The sequence below is a fragment of the Chiloscyllium plagiosum genome, unplaced genomic scaffold, assembly GCF_037043375.1.
Source record: "Chiloscyllium plagiosum isolate Xiang-an unplaced genomic scaffold, Cpla_swu_hap1 HiC_scaffold_31, whole genome shotgun sequence".
Classification (NCBI taxonomy): domain Eukaryota; kingdom Metazoa; phylum Chordata; class Chondrichthyes; order Orectolobiformes; family Hemiscylliidae; genus Chiloscyllium; species Chiloscyllium plagiosum.
The window spans coordinates 54,419,897-54,436,698 of record NW_028270169.1 but is presented as its reverse complement, the minus strand read 5'-3'; the positions used below and the strand labels follow the sequence as shown (position 1 = coordinate 54,436,698).

Below are 16,802 nucleotides of genomic sequence, written 5' to 3'. Positions count from 1 at the left end.
CCCATTGCGGACCCTCTGACCTGTCTGCCATGTTAAGGAGCTGGGATGAAAGCAACATAGAGTCATAGAGATGTACAGCACAAAAACAGACCCTTCGGTCCAACTCGTCCAAGCCGACCAGATATCCCAACCCAATCTAGTCCTACCTACCAGCCCCCGGCCCATATCCCTCCAAACCCTTCCTATTCACATACCCATCCAAATGCCTTTTAAATGTTGCAATTGTACCAGCCTCCACCACTTCCTCAGGCAGCTCATTCTATACACGTACCACCCTCTGCGTGAAAACATTGCCCCTCAGGTCTCTTTTATATCTTTCCCCTCTCATCCTAAACCTATGCCCTCTAGCTCTGGACTCCCCCACCCCAGGGAAAAGACTTTGTCTTTTTACCCTATCTATGCCCCTCATGATTTTACAAACCTCTATAAGGTCACCCCCTCAGCCTCTGACACTCCAGGGAAAAGAGCCCCAGTCTATTCAGTCCCTCCCTATAGCTCAAACCCTCCAACCCTGGCAACATTCTTGTAAATCTTTTCTGAACCCTTTCAAGTTTCACAACATCTTTCCGATAGGAAGGAAACATGTTGCATTCGAAGTCTCTCTCACTTTTGGACCTATTGTTGGCAAAAAAATGGCCGCAGATCTATCTCATCCCCTGCCCTACCGCTACTGGCACACAGCAGGTCAAGCCTGGCAGCATCTACGAGGTGGATTGGTTTCAGGCACAGGGAAAAGGGAGCAGGGGCTACAGCTCCTTTCGAGGTCTCCTGCTGTATTCATCTGCCCCTAACCCTAGCCTGCCACCCTCCTTGCCCACAGTGGCTGATACCCAAACACACCTGGCATTCACCCTATTGTTATAATTCAAACCTCTAAGATGGCAGCCTGCAGTGTGAATGCCTCATAGTGGCTCTCAGGAGCCTCACAGCAAGCCAAAAAGGACATTTTATACTTGATTACATTTCAGTCTAAATCCCATATTCAAGCCAAGTTCCTACATCACATTCCCACACAGCTATTTCTCCTTGGAACTCACTGACCTTATTCACTGTTCGGTGTGTTTGTATTTGTGCTTTATAAACCAGTTGCTGTATTCCTCAAAGTCCCTTTTAACTTGCTCTTGACTCAAGTGGAACCACCCCCTTCTCCAGTGCTGAGCCACCCTCTCACTATATTCACCATGGTCTTTTCAGTTTCCATAAGGTGGTGCCCATCTTCACCTGCCCATAAACAGCATCTCGATGGAGCAGCAAGGTAAAGCTGCCCATTGTGTGTAAGTTGGTGAGTGTGTACACGTGTGTGTGTTAGTGTGAGCTGTGCTAAGAGAGGGCGGATGGGTTGCAGGTGCAAGTTGCTGGGTAATGTTAAGATCTTGAGGCTGAACTGGTGACCTGGCTGGAAGGTGGGGAGGAATGGCAGCACATGGAAACAAGGTTGTGGTGTTTGTAAAAGTTGTTTGTAAACAGACAAGGAATCACATGTTCAGAAACCATGTGGTTTCACAGAAAAAGGCTCCAGGATGGTGTGTGAGCAGAGTTGACCACATTGCCTGGGAGAAAAGGCTGTTCCCCGAGAGTGGGCAATGTTAGTGATCAGGGACCAGATATTGGTGTGAGGGAGGGAGGGAGGGAGGGAGGTAGGGAGTTAACATCTGGGGCAACAAAGGTAGTTCGGAAGTTGTCTGTGAGACAGTGACAAATGCTGCAACCCGTGGCCCCTTCTTTGTGATTTATCCCCGACCTATTTGGACAAATTGTTCATTGACGGGGGTGAAGGATCTTTGGGAATGTGGGGCTGGCAGGAAAATGGAGTTAAGACCAGATTGGGATGAACATTGATTGTGTTGAGTGGCCTCCTCCTGTCTGACTTGTGATGTTGTGTGAGCTTGTGGGGAAGGTAAGAGTTGCAGTGTGTGTCTGTCAGAGCAGAAAGAAGGAGAAAAGGTTGTTGGGCACGAGGAAAGAAATATTGCGATATAAATGTGCACCTTCAGTTAAATGCTATAAAGCACAGAGGAGAATGAGGACCAGAACTATATGGAGCCAGAACTGTAGTTTCTAAGTGCCTACGGCCATACTAGTCTGAAAACGCCTGATCTCGGAAGCTAAGCAGACTCAGGCCTGGTTAGTACTTGGATGGGAGACTGCCTGGGAATACCAGGTGCAGTAGGCTTTTGCAGCCACCAGAGGCCGCTCACAGCTTCGCACTGTCACACTCCCATTCATCAAGCAACATCCTTTTAACTACTTACTCCGTCTCTCTGTCTCACTTTCTCTTGCCCAATTTCATTGTTGAACTTCTTCCCCCTGAAGAAGGGTTCCTGAAGAAGGGCTCATGCCCCAAACGTCGATTCTCCTGCTTCTTGGATGCTGCCTGACCTGCTGAGCTTTTCCAGCAACACATTTTCAGCTTCTTCCCCCAACACAAACCCATCATTACTGCTTGAGATTGGAGCAAACGCCCCAGGAACACCAAAGCAGCAAGTTTTTTTATTGAAGAGCACAAACGGTGATTTTTGTTAAGTGATGCCTCACTTTCGATGATCACACCTCCCTGATCGATGTCTGTGTTACGCCTGTTTTCTAACAATCGTCTAACTAGTGGTGTGGATAGGGCATGAAAGCTACAACGTTGTGGTGAGGGCTTGTCAGGTGAAGGGAGTTTTACAATATCTGCACTCACCAGGCGAGTTCATACAACGGTGTATCGATATGGTTAAGGCAGGAAGAATGGGGCAGCAAACACAGCAAGTTCAATCCTTGTAATGATTATTATACATCAGCAGCAAATAATAAGATAAGCGCAAAGAGTATTTGCCAGGTATAAAAATCAAGGCTTATTCTCTGAACAGGCGAAGCCTTCATAAAAAGATGGGCGTAATAATGGCACCAATGGTTCGATCTAATTGACATCACCGTGCCTTGATTACAAGTTGACCAAGGTAGAGAAATAAAATTTCTAGAGTGCAGACTATTAACAATAGTAAGGTGGAATTTGGAGAGGGGAGTAGCCCCTGACATTTAAGGATGACAGAAGGACATTAGTGAGTAAGGATATTATTCTTGGAAGTCTTATCTGTGTTGCTGTAGACAGGCAGGTCTTACTGCCCATCCTTCAGAGGTAAGTGGCATCAGAGAGTGAGCTAGGCTTGAGGATCTCTGAATTCAGGAGGTCTCACTCCACTTGGACCCACAAGCAGAATGGCAAACCCAGTCAGTGTGCATGCTGGGACACTAGTGCATGCTGGTACACGTGCTGAGTAAGTGTACACATTGACCTGGGGTATATGGGTGACCTCGAGGGACATAGAGTCATGGAGATGTACAGCATGGAAACAGACCCTTCGGTCCAACCCATCCATGCCGACCAGATATCTCAACCCAATCTAGTCCCACCTGCCAGCATCCGGCCCATATCCCTCCAAACCCTTTTAAATGTTGCAATCGTACCATCCTCCACCACTTCGACAGGCAGCTCACTCCATACACGTACCATCCTCTGCATGAAAACGTTGCCCCTTAGGTCTCTTTTATATCTTTCCCCTCTTACCCTAAAACTATGCCCTCTAGTTCTGGACTCCCCGACTCCAGGGAAAAGACTTTGTCTATTTATCCTATCCAAGCCCATCATAATTTTGTAAACCTCTATATGATTGCACTGTTCATCCACACGAACTGGACAAGTGAACTATTCCCTTACTTCCTGTTTATTACAGTAAATAAGTTGTACTTTGGTGTGCTATAGTGAATTGGCTTTACTTTTTCAGTTGGTTTGAATACTAATTGGTGTAAGGGACCACATTTCCTGGAGTGTAAACTGGAAAATGGAAGTTGCTACATTACTGTATGTACTAGAAAGTTTTAATACAACTTGAAGGTCAAGTGAAGTTGTGTGGCAGACAGGTTAGCTATCTAAGTTTGTTACTTTTCAGAGTAGTGAAGTGGATACTTTGAATATGGCAGTGGAACTCTGAATCAAAAAACCCTCTTACTACAGCCTTTTGGATTTGCTTTTAAAGTGCAGTTTCACAGACTTGGGAGGCAGTGCACTCAGATACCTCTGCACTCTGTCTGTCAGCCTCCCCTCTCTTCCGAGTGAAAACCAGGCTAAGAAACCTAGAGATTTGATAGAAAGGATTCCAATACAACACCTAGGTACACCCAAACAGCTGCTGGATCATAGATCAAATCATGACTGCATGGACAATATTGAGACATCATTGCTAAACTGTGAGAAACTCATCCCCTACCCCCATGCGGCCTGAAATTTGATTTACAGAATTGGTTTCTCCTTGACTATACTTTCCCCAAACAACTAATCTGCAGAAACGAGTGCTAATGGCTGGCATGTTGGCTTCAATAGCTGCCTGGGGTAGTGTTCATTCTTGTCAGGTATCTTGGTGCCATCTGGTCTGTGTGGGCTTTGTGGGGATTGAGTACCTGGGGAGACAGGGTTAAAAATCACACAACACCAGGTTATAGTCCAACAAGTTTAATTAGAAGCACTGACTTTCGGAGCACTGCTCCTTCATCAACCACCTGATGAAGGAGCGTCGCTCCGAAAGCTAGTGCTTCCAATTAAACCTGTTGGACTATAACCTGGTGTTGTGTGATTTTTAACTTTGTCCACCCCAGTCCAACACCAGCATCTCCAAGTCATGGGGAGACAGGGAATGCCCTCAGGGCTTCAGGAACGGTGATAGTATTGTGAGGTAGAAAACCAGTTAACAGATCATCTAGATGGTGTATTCCTTCAGTCAGGAAACTGCTACGGTAATGTCTCATTTTACTGTTAGTTCCTGAGCTGAGTGTGGTCAAGTTGAGTGTGGTCAAGTTGAGTATTCCATCACATACCTGACTTGTGCCTTATAGATGGTGGACAGGCTCTGGGGTGTCATGAGAGAAGCTACTCACTGTGGTATTCCTCGTCTCTGACCTGCTTTCGTCAACACAATATTTATATGGCTAGTCCAGTTCTGTTTCCGGTCAATGGCAACACCCCAGGATGTTGATAGGAGGGAATTACACGTCCTACGTCTTCAATAAAATCATCTTTTAATTCCACAAATTCATAGGATTCTGCGGTCTTAGTTGTCGTGATCATATAATGATCAGTAGACTCTTTTCCACCCTATATTGAACTTGTATCATTGATATGTTACATTCACCTGGGTATCAAAGGGTGACTTCAAGGCTTTTGAATTTTCCCCAGTCTTTGTTTTCTGTTTGTCAGAGAGGTTTATGGTGATTACAGTTTGAAATGGTGTCTTTCCAATAATGACAGGAGTATAGCAGTGTGTGGCCTCCTCTGGCTGGTTAAGTTGATCAGTTGTTAGTTTATCATTGTGCCGTTCAGCATGGGGAGACTGTCAGTTTGCTTCACGTAGCCATGGAACTGAGAGGGGAAAAGCTAGGGCCATTCTGTCTCATGCAATATTTCAGCTGTGGGCTGTTTCTTTGTTCCGTTTCAGTTTGTTTCAGTTGCCTGCTGCAACTTCCACAACTCGCAACATCCCTGTGCCTCTCTGTCAGTAGCTATGTATTTTTTACAGCTCGTCAATACTCAATGCCAGCTTCACTTCTGACACCATGCTCTGTGATCAGCAGACAGCATTCTGGTCAGAATGGATTGGTGTCATCGTGTCATATAGATGGTCCAAAGTTTGGTCCAAAGTTTTTTTTATTTCAAAAATATACTTTAATCATAAAATACTTTTATGGTCTGTACAGTTGGACATGGCACACATATGTAAACATTCCATTTACATTTACAGGAAAACAGAGTAATCGTTCCTATTTACACGTCTGTACGATTACATTTTTGCTGAGGCGTCAGCAGAGCCCAAATGGCTGGGTGGGCCCCCTGTTCTTCTTTAGGCAGGCAGATGTTACACGGTGGCCTTTCCCCACTGCGCCTTGGCAGCAGTTGCCCCAAGCTTCAGCGCGTCCCTCAACACGTAGTCCTGGACCTTGGAATGTGCCCGGGGTCAACTCCTTCAGCTGGAAGATCAGCAGGTTTCGGACCGCCCAGAGAGCGTCCTTCACCGAGTTGATGATCCTCCAGGCACAGTTGATGTTTGTCTCGGTGTGCGTCCTGGGGAACAGGCCGTAGAGCACGGAGTCTCGCGTCACGGCGCTGCTCGGGACGGACCTCGACAAACACCACTGCATTCCTCTCCAGACTTCTTCTGCGTAGGCACATTCCAGAAGGAGGTGTGTGACAGTCTCATCCCCCCCGCAGCCGCTTCGAGGGCAGCGTGCGGTGCGGCTGAGAGTCCGGGCGTGCATAAAGGATCTCACAGGCAGAGCCCTTCTCACCACCAGCCAAGCCATGTCTTGGTGCTTGTTGGAAAGTTTTGGCGATGAGGCTTTCTGCCAAATGGCTTTGACAGTCTGCTCAGGGAACCGCTCGATAGGATCCGCCCTCTCCTTTTCCCGAAGGGTCTCAAGGACACTACGTGCTGACCACTTCCTGATGGACTTGTGGTCAAAGATGTTTTTCTTCATAAACTTCTCCACGAAGGACAGGTGATACGGAACGGTCCAACTACTCGGAGCGTTCCGCGGCAGCGAGACCAGGCCCATCCTTCGCAACACCGGGGACAGGTAGAACCTCAGTACGTAGTGACACTTGGTGTTTGCGTACCGGGGATCCACGCACAGCTTGATGCAGCCACACACAAAGGTGGCCATCAGGGTGAGGGTGGCATTGGGTGTATTTTTTCCCCCGTTGCCCAGATCTTTGTACAGCAAGTCCCTTCGGACCCGGTCCATCTTTGACCTCCATATAAACTGGAAGATGGCCCAGGTGACTGCGGCGGCACAGGTTCTGGGAATAGGCCAGACCTGTGCCACGTATAACAGCAATGACAGTGCCTCACATCTGATGACCAGGTTTTTTCCCGCGATGGAGAGCGACCGTAGCTTCCATCTGCCCAGTTTCTGCCTCACTTTGCTGATACGCTCCTCCCAAGACTTCGCGCACGCCCCAGCCCCTCCGAACCAAATACCCAGCACCTTCAGGTGGTCAGTCCTGACGGTGAAGGGGATCGAGGATTGGTCGGCCCAGTTCCCGAAGAGCATGGCCTCACTCTTGCCTCGGTTTACCTTGGGCCCTGAGGCCTGTTCGAACTGGTCACATATGCACATGAGTCTGCGTACGGACAGCGGATCCAAGCAGAAAACGGCGACGTCATCCATGTACAGGGAGGCCTTGACCTGCAGGCCCCGTTGCCAGGAATAGTCACCCCTCTCAGGCTCGCATCCTTCCTGATGGACTCGGCAAATGGTTCTCTGCAGCACACAAACAAGGCAGGAGAGGGAGGGCAGTCCTGCCTGACTTCAGACCCGATATCCTAAACAGAACTCATTCCATTTGCCTGCATTTGGCTCATCTAAACAAACCAACCGACTCCCACAGCTACCTGGACTACACCTCCTCCCACCCTGCCCCCTGTAAAAACGCCATCCCATTCTCCCAATTCCTTCGTCTCCGCCGCATCTGCTCCCAGGAGGACCAGTTCCAAAAACGCACAACCCAGATGGCCTCCTTCTTTAAGGACCGCAATTTCCCCCCAGACGTGGTCGACGATGCCCTCCACTCTCTTCCACTTCCCGCTCCTCCGCCCTTGAGCCCCGCCCCCCCCAACTGCCACCAGGACAGAACCCCACTGGTCCTCACCTACCACCCCACCAATCTCCATGTACAGCATATCATCTGCCGTCATTTCCGCCACCTCCAAACGGACCCCACCACCAAGGATATATTTCCCTCCCCTATCAGCGTTCCGTAAAGACCACTCCCTCCGTGACTCCCTCGTCAGATCCACACCCCCCACCAACCCAACCTCCACTCCCAGCACCTTCCCCTGCAACCGCAGGAGGTGAAAGACTTGTGCCCACACCTCCCCCCTCACTTCCATCCTAGGCCCCAAAGGAAACTTCCATATCTGCCACAGATTCACCTGCACCTCCACACACATCATCTATTGCATCCTCTGCACCCAATGTGGCCTCCTCTATATTGGGGAGACAGGCCGCCTACTTGCGGTACACCTCTGGGACACCCGGACCAACCAACCCAACCACCCTGTGGCTCAACACTTCAACTCCCCCTCCCACTCCACCAAAGATATGCAGGTCTTTGGACTCCTCCATCGCCAGACCACAACAACACGACGGTTGGAGGAAGAACGCCTCATCTTCCGACTAGGAACCCTCCAACCACAAGGGATGAACTCGGATTTCACCAGTTTCCTCATTACCCTTCCCCCCACCTTGTCTCAGTCAAATCCCTTGAACTCAGCACCGCCTTCCTAACCTGCAATCTTCTTCCTGACCTCTTCGCCCCCACCACACTCTGACCTATCACCCTCACATTGACCTCTTTCCATCTATCGCATTTCCAACGCGCCTCCCCCAAGTCCCTCCTCCCTACCTTTTATCTTAGCCTGCTGGACACACTTTCCTCATTCCTGAAGAAGGGCTTATGCCCGATACGTCGATTCTCCTGTTCCCTGGATGCTGCCTGACCTGCTGCGCTTTTCCAGCAAACATTTTCAGCTCTGATCTCCAGCATCTGCAGACCTCACTTTCTCCTCATCTAACCCTTCCCTATCCATGTACCTACCTTTTAAATCATGTGACTGTACCTGCCTTTACCACTTCCTCTGGCAGCTCGTTCCATACACGCAGCACACTCTGTGTGAAAAAGTGGCCCTCAGGTCCCAATTAAATCTTTTACCTCTCACCTTAAACCTACGCCCTCTAGTTTGGGGTCCACTCCCCAGGGAAAAAGACCTTGCTATTCACTTTATGCATGTCCCTCAGGATTTAAATCTGTGTAAGGTCACCCTTCAATTTTGATGCTTTAGGGAAAAAACGTCCCAGTCTATTCACCCTATTGTTATAATTCAAACCTCTAAGATGGCAGCCTGCAGTGTGAGTGCCTCATAGTAGCTCTCAGGAGCCTCACAGCAAGCCCAAAAGGACATTTTATACTTGATTACATTTCAGTCTAAATCCCATATTCAAGTCAAGTTTCTACATCACATTCCCACACAGCTATTTCTCCTTGTAACTCACTGACCTTATTCACTGTTCGGTGTGTTTGTATTTGTGCTTTATAAACCAGTTGCTGTATTCCTCAAAGTCCCTTTTAACTTGCTCTTGACTCAAGTGGAACCACCCCCTTCTCCAGTGCTGAGCCACCCTCTCACTATATTCACCATGGTCTTTTAAGTTTCCATAAGGTGGTGCCCATCTTCACCTGCCCATAAACAGCATCTCGATGGAGCAGCAAGGTAAAGCTGCCCGTTGTGTGTAAGTTGGTGAGTGTGTACACGTGTGTGTGTTAGTGTGAGCTGTGCTAAGAGAGGGCGGATGGGTTGCAGGTGCAAGTTGCTGGGTAATGTTAAGATCTTGAGGCTGAACTGGTGACCTGGCTGGAAGGTGGGGAGGAATGGCAGCACATGGAAACAAGGTTGTGGTGGTTGTAAAAGTTGTTTGTAAACAGACAAGGAATCACATGTTCAGAAACCATGTGGTTTCACAGAAAAAGGCTCCAGGATGGTGTGTGAGCAGAGTTGACCACAGTGCCTGGGAGAAAAGGCTGTTCCCCGAGAGTGGGCAATGTTAGTGATCAGGGACCAGATATTGGTGTGAGGGAGGGAGGGAGGGAGGGAGGGAGGGAGTTAACATCTGGGGCAACAAAGGTAGTTCGGAAGTTGTCTGTGAGACAGTGACAAATGCTGCAACCTGTGGCCCCTTCTTTGTGATTTATCCCCGACCTATTTGGACAAATTGTTCATTGACGGGGGTGAAGGATCTTTGGGAATGTGGGGCTGGCAGGAAAACGGAGCTAAGACCAGATTGGGATGAACATTGATTGTGTTGAATGGCCTCCTCCTGTCTGACTTGTGATGTTGTGTGAGCTTGTGGGGAAGGTAAGAGTTGCAGTGTGTGTCTGTCAGAGCAGAAAGAAGGAGAGAAGGTTGGTGGGCACGAGGAAATAAATATTGCGATATAAATGTGCACCTTCAGTTAAATGCTATAAAGCACAGAGTAGAATGAGGACCAGAAGCATGTGTCTATATGGAGCCAGAACTGTAGGTTCTAAGTGCCTACGGCCATACTAGTCTGAAAACGCCCGATCTCGTCTGATCTCGGAAGCTAAGCAGACTCAGGCCTGGTTAGTACTTGGATGGGAGACTGCCTGGGAATACCAGGTGCAGTAGGCTTTTGCAGCCACCAGAGGCCGCTCACAGCTTCGCACTGTCACACTCCCATTCATCAAGCAACATCCTTTTAACTACTTACTCCGTCTCTCTGTCTCACTTTCTCTTGCCCAATTTCATTGTTCAACTTCTTCCCCCTGAAGAAGGGCTCATGCCCCAAACGTCGATTCTCCTGCTTCTTGGATGCTGCCTGATCTGCTGAGCTTTTCCAGCAACACATTTTCAACTTCTTCCCCAATACACAAACACATCATTACTGCTTGAGATTGGAGCAAACGCACCAGGAACACCAAAGCAGCAAGTTTTTTTATTGAAGAGCACAAACGGTGATTTTTGTCAAGTGATGCCTCACTTTCGATGATCACACCTCCCTGATTGATGTCAGCATTCCCCTGTTTTCTAACAATCGTCTAACTAGTGGTGTGGATAGGGCCTGAAAGCTACAACGTTGTGGTGAGGGCTTGTCAGGTGAAGGGAGTTTTACAATATCTGCACTCACCAGTCGAGTTCATACAACGGTGTATCGATATGGTTAAGGCAGGAAGAATGGGGCAGCAAACACAGCAAGTTCAATCCTTGTAATGATGATTATTATACAACAGCGGCAAATAATAGGATAAGTGCAAAGAGTATTTGCCAGGTATAAAAATCAAGGCTTATTATCTTAACGGGCGAAGCCTTCACAAAAGGATGGGTGTAATAATGGCACAAATGGTTCGATCTAATTGACATCACCGTGCCTTGGTTACAAGTTGACCAAGGTAGAGAAATAAAATTTCTAGAGTGCAGACTATTAACAGTAGTAAGGTGGAATTTGGAGAGGGGAGTAGCCCCTGACATTTAAGGATGACAGAAGGACATTAGTGAGTAAGGATATTATTCTTGGAAGTCTTATCTGTGTTGCTGTAGACAGGCGGGTCTTACTGCCCGTCCTTCAGAGGTAGGTGGCATCAAAGAGTGAGTAGCCTCCTCCTGTCTGACTTGTGATGTTGTGTGAGCTTGTGGGGAAGGTAAGAGTTGCAGTGTGTGTCTGTCAGGATCTCTGAATTCAGGAGGTCTCACTCCACTTGGACCCACAAGCAGAATGGCAAACCCAGTCAGTGTGCATGCTGGGACACCAGTGCATGCTGGGATACGTGCTGAGTAAGTGTACAGATTGACCTGGGGTATATGGGTGACCTCGAGGGACATAGAGTCATAGAGATGTACAGCATGGAAACAGACGCTTCGGTCCAACCCATCCATGCCGACCAGATATCTCAACCCAATCTAGTCCCACCTGCCAGCACCCGGCCCATATCCCTCCAAACCCTTTTAAATATTGCAATCGTACCATCCTCCACCACTTCGACTGGCAGCTCATTCCATACACGTACCATCCTCTGCGTGAAAACGTTGCCCCTTAGGTCTCTGTTATATTTTTCCCCTCTTACCCTAAAACTATGCCCTCTAGTTCTGGACTCCCCGACTCCAGGGAAAAGACTTTGTCTATTTATCCTATCCAAGCCCCTCATAATTTTGTAAACCTCTATATGATTGCACTGTTCATCCACACGAACTGGACAAGTGAACTATTCCCTTACTTCCTGTTTATTACAGTAAATAAGTTGTACTTTGGTGTGCAATAGTGAATTGGCTTTACTTTTTCAATTGGTTTGAATACTAATTGGTGTAAGGGACCACATTTCCTGGAGTGTAAACTGGAAAATGGAAGTTGCTACATTACTGTCTGTACTAGAAAGTTTTAATACAACTTGAAGGTCAAGTGAAGTTGTGTGGCAGACAGGTTAGCTATCTAAGTTTGTTACTTTTCAGAGTAGTGAAGTGGATACTTTGAATATGGCAGCGGAACTCTGAATCAAAAAACCCCTCTTCCTACAGCCTTTTGGATTTGCTTTTAAAGTGCAGTTTCACAGACTTGGGAGGCAGTGCACTCAGATACCTCTGCACTCTGTCTGTCAGCCTCCCCTCTCTTCCGAGTGAAAACCAGGCTAAGAAACCTAGAGATTTGATAGAAAGGATTCCAATACAACACCTAGGTACACCCAAACAGCTGCTGGATCATAGATCAAATCATGACTGCATGGACAATATTGAGACATCATTGCTAAACTGTGAGAAACTCATCCCCTACCCCCATGCGGCCTGAAATTTGATTTACAGAATTGGTTTCTCCTTGACTATATTTTCCCAAACAACTAATCTGCAGAAACGAGTGCTAATGGCTGGCATGTTGGCTTCAATAGCTGCCTGGGGTAGTGTTCATTCTTGTCAGGTATCTTGGTGCCACCTGGTCTGCGTGGGCTTTGTGGGGATTGAGTACCTGGGGAGACAGGGTTAAAAATCACACAACACCAGGTTATAGTCCAACAAGTTTAATTGGAAGCACTAGCTTTCGGAGCACTGCTCCTTCATCAACCACCTGATGAAGGAGTGTCGCTCCGAAAGCTAGTCCTTCCAATTAAACTTGTTGGACTATAACCTGGAGTTGTGTGATTTTTAACTTTGTACACCCCAGTCCAACACCAGCATCTCCAAGTCATGGGGAGACAGGGAATGCCCTCAGGGCTTCAGGAACGGTGATAGTATTGTGAGGTAGAAAACAAGTTAGCAGATCATCTAGATGGTGTATTTCTTCAGTCAGGAAACTGCTACGGTAATGTCTCATTTTACTGTTAGTTCCTGAGCTGAGTGTGGTCAAGTTGAGGTGCCAGTGGCATTATGGGTAGGCTGTGTTTGGCTAAAAACAGACATGGTTTCTGTGAGCAAGTGGTGGGTAGGCAAAGTGGTTTGCTTTTCTCCCACACTGACTAATGGGTCAAATCTGAGGTCATCCTCTCAATTTAGGGTCAAATTTCAAACAAAGCCTCAAAGCAACTTGGCCTAATCTGAAGCCATTGCTCGGGAGAGGGATAGGGTTGGCAATTAGGCTGCGCTGTTGAAGATGGTGAATGCAAATTTAAGTCTTCACAGTGATTATTAAAAAGTAATTTCTGCCCATATAGTTATTGGACGTCAGACAAACCACCTACTGGTTTTGTGACAGTAGACGTAAGGGAGGTGCTAGTGAGCTGTCCAGGAAAAAGACGAATTGAAATGGAAAAAAGGAGTGTACAGAGTTGCTCCAGGATTCTGTGTTCCCTGGCTCCACCTCAGGTGAAAACCTGGCCCATTACAAAACCTGTCTGCCCTGCCATTGTACTCTTGCAGATGTTGGGGTGGGAGAAGGGAATGGGATGGTGGGAGTACAGTATGACTGGCTCTGGATGAGACTTTTGCCTCCATCTGAGGAGGATGCCCCGTCTCTGAGAGCTGCAGGCCAATCTGATTGGTCAGAGGCCCTGTAGTCACAGCAGCGCCGGCGATGAGCAGTGGCTACTCTTGGGACTGCAGCTAGTGCCCGAGGAAGAGGACATCTTGGTGGTTGGACGAAAGCTCTGTCCAGGGGTGTTTGGGTATCGGCCACTGTGGGCAAGGAGGGTGGCAGGCTAGGGTTAGGGGCAGATGAATACAGCAGGGGACCTCGAAAGGAGCTGTAGCCCCTGCTCCCTTTTCCCTGTGCCTGAAACCAATCCACCTCGTAGATGCTGCCAGGCTTGACCTGCTGTGTGCCAGTAGCGGTAGGGCATGGGATGAGATAGATCTGCGGCCATTTTTTTGCCAACAATAGGACCAAAAGTGAGAGAGACTTTGAATGCAACATGTTTCCTTCCTATCGGAAAGATGTTGTGAAACTTGAAAGGGTTCAGAAAAGATTTACAAGAATGTTGCCAGGGTTGGAGGGTTTGAGCTGTCGGGAGGGGCTGAATAGACTGGGGCTATTTTCCCTCGAGTGTCAGAGGCTGAGGGGGTGACCTTATAGAGGTTTGTAAAATCATGAGGGGCATAGACAGGGTAAATAGACAAAGTCTTTTCCCTGGGGTGGGGGAGTCCAGAGCTAGAGGGCATAGGTTTAGGATGAGAGGGGAAAGATATAAAAGAGACCTGAGGGGCAATGTTTTCACGCAGAGGGTGGTACGTGTATAGAATGAGCTGCTGAGGAAGTGGTGGAGGCTGGTACAATTGCAACATTTAAAAGGCATTTGGATGGGTATGTGAATAGGAAGGGTTTGGAGGGATATGGGCCGGGGGCTGGTAGGTAGGACTAGATTGGGTTGTGATATCTGTTCGGCCTCGACAAGTTGGACCGAAGGGTCTGTTTTTGTGCTGTACATCTCTATGACTCTATGTTGCTTTCATCCCAGCTCCTTAACATGACAGAAAGGTCAGAGGGTCCGCAATGGGTGAGGCATATACTTCATTTTACCATGTTCCCCCAAACGACAGTGGAGTGTGGGAGGGGGAGGATGGAGGGAAAGCAGGAGGGGTATCATGGAATCTTGACTCTCAGGGTATGGCAAATCCTGGTGATATCGGGGCAGCCATCTTTTATTGGTATGCCTTTCACTCCATCCACGTGACCATGTATGGCCTTTGGCCTGTGACCTGTGAGGAACCTTTCCAACTGCTTGTTGAAATTGTTACAAACTGCATTCATGAGATTTTGATTGCTGAATTTTGTGTGTTTCTTGAAAGATTTTCTAAAGTGCATCAAGAGTGAAGATGAATGTGAGTGGGCCCTGATGAGGTTGAAGTGTGGAGTAATTTCAAGTTGTGTTAAAGCTGAGCACTTGAATGCTGATCAAAGTGAAAGAAAGTGAATGTAATATAAATGGGTATCTGTACTGTGTGCCTTTAAGGAAGCATAAATGGAGGGTGTAAATGCCTACGGCCATACTAGTCTGAAAACGCCCGATCTCGTCTGATCTCGGAAGCTAAGCAGACTCAGGCCTGGTTAGTACTTGGATGGGAGACCGCCTGGGCATACCAGGTGCAGTAGGCTTTTGCAGCCACCAGAGGCTGCTCACAGCTTCGCACTCACACTCCCATTCATCAAGCAACGTCCTTTTAACTACTCACTCCGTCTCTCTGTCTCACTTTTGCAATCTGTTGGCAATTTCTTTCTGCATTCTCCTGCTGTACAGGATGAAACTTACAGGAAGAAGGAAGAGAAATTAAGAATAGGTTCAACAAGATGTAGCTGAAAATGTGTTGCTGGAAAAGCGCAGCAGGTCAGGCAGCATCCAAAGAGCAGGAGAATCGACGTTTCGAGCATGAGCCCTTCTTCAGGAATGAGGAAAGTGTGTCCAGCAGGCTAAGATAAAAGGCAGGGAGGAGGTGCTTGGGGGAGGGGGGTTGGAAATGGGATAGTGGAAGGAGGTCAAGGTGAGGGTGATAGGCCGGAGTGGGGTTGGGGACGGAGAGGACAGGAAGAAGATTGCAGGTGAGGAAGTTGGTACTGAGTTTGAGGGATTTGACTGAGACAAGGTGGGGGGAGGGGAAATCAGGAAACTGGAGAAATCTGAGTTCATCTCTTGTGGCTGGAGGGTTCCCCGGTGGAAGATGAGGCGCTCTTCCTCCAACCGTCGTGTTGCTATGGTCTGGCGATGGAGGATTCCAAGGACCTGCATGTCCTTGGTGGAGTGGGTGGGGGAGTTGAAGTGTTGAGCCACGGGGTGGTTGGGTTGGTTGGTCCGGGTGTCCCAGAGGTGTTCTCTGAAACGTTCCACAAGTAGGCGGCCTGTCTCCCCAATATAGAGGAGGCCACATCGGGTACAGCGAATACAGTAAATGATGTGTGTGGAGGTGCAGGTGAATTTGTGGCGGATATGGAAGGATCCCTTGGGGCCTTGGAGGGAAGTAAGGGGGGAGGTGTGGGCGCAAGTTTTGCATTTCCTGCGGTTGCAGGGGAAGGTGCCGGGAGTGGAGGTTGGGTTGGTGAGGGGTGTGGACCCGACGAGGGAGTCACGGAGGGAGTGGTCTTTTCGGAACGCTGATAGGGGAGGGGAGGGAAATATATCCCTAGGGTCTGTTTGGAGGTGGTGGAAATGATGACGGATGATACGATGTATATGGAGGTTGGTGGGGTGATAGGTGAGGACCAGTGGGAGTGTGTCCTGGTGGCGATTGGAGGGGCGAGGCTCAAGGGCGGAGGAGCGGGAAGTGGAGGAGATGCGGGGGAGAGCATCGTCGATCACGTCGGGGGGAAATTGCGGTCTTTGAAGAAGCCTGGATGTAGACAAGATGTAGACTTTCTCCAGCTGAGCTGAGTGTGTTTGTGTGCTGCCAGTGGTCTGGAACTCCAGCTCCATGTTTGCTATTGTCTGATAGTCTGCTCTCTCAGAATGGGTATGGTGCCATCAATACAGCCTTAACCTTCCTCTCATGGTCATATATTTCCAAGCTTGGAGGGGAGCTTGCAGGCACTGGTGGTCCCATGTATCTGTAGCCCTTGTCCTTCTCGATGGAAGTGGTCGTGGGTTTGTCTGAGAATCTTTGGTGAATTTCTGCAGTGCATCATATAGATAGTATACACTGCTGCTACTGAGTGTTGGTGGTGCAGGGAGTGGTTGCTTGTGGATGTGGTGCTAATCAAGTGGGGATTGCTTTGTCCTGGATGGTGTCAAGCTTCTTGAGTGTTGTTGGAGCTGTACTCATCCAGGCAAGTGGGGAGTATTCCATCACATA

General features: G+C 48.4%; 1 protein-coding gene, 2 non-coding genes and 1 pseudogene across 3 annotated transcripts in view; all 4 read left to right on the top strand.

Annotated features, from left to right (window-relative positions):
* The window catches only part of LOC122564163 (protein spinster homolog 3-like), a 255,278-nt gene that overhangs the window by 57,316 nt on the left and 181,160 nt on the right, over positions 1-16,802 (top strand). The gene's annotated exons all lie outside the window — the stretch shown is intronic.
* LOC148141942 (5S ribosomal RNA) lies at positions 2,065-2,173 on the top strand (annotated as a pseudogene).
* Positions 10,120-10,238, top strand: LOC148141941 (5S ribosomal RNA). The gene has a single exon (XR_015752414.1). It is a non-coding gene; the product is annotated as a 5S ribosomal RNA (ribosomal RNA).
* Positions 14,999-15,117, top strand: LOC148141940 (5S ribosomal RNA). Its single transcript, XR_015752419.1, has one exon. It is a non-coding gene; the product is annotated as a 5S ribosomal RNA (ribosomal RNA).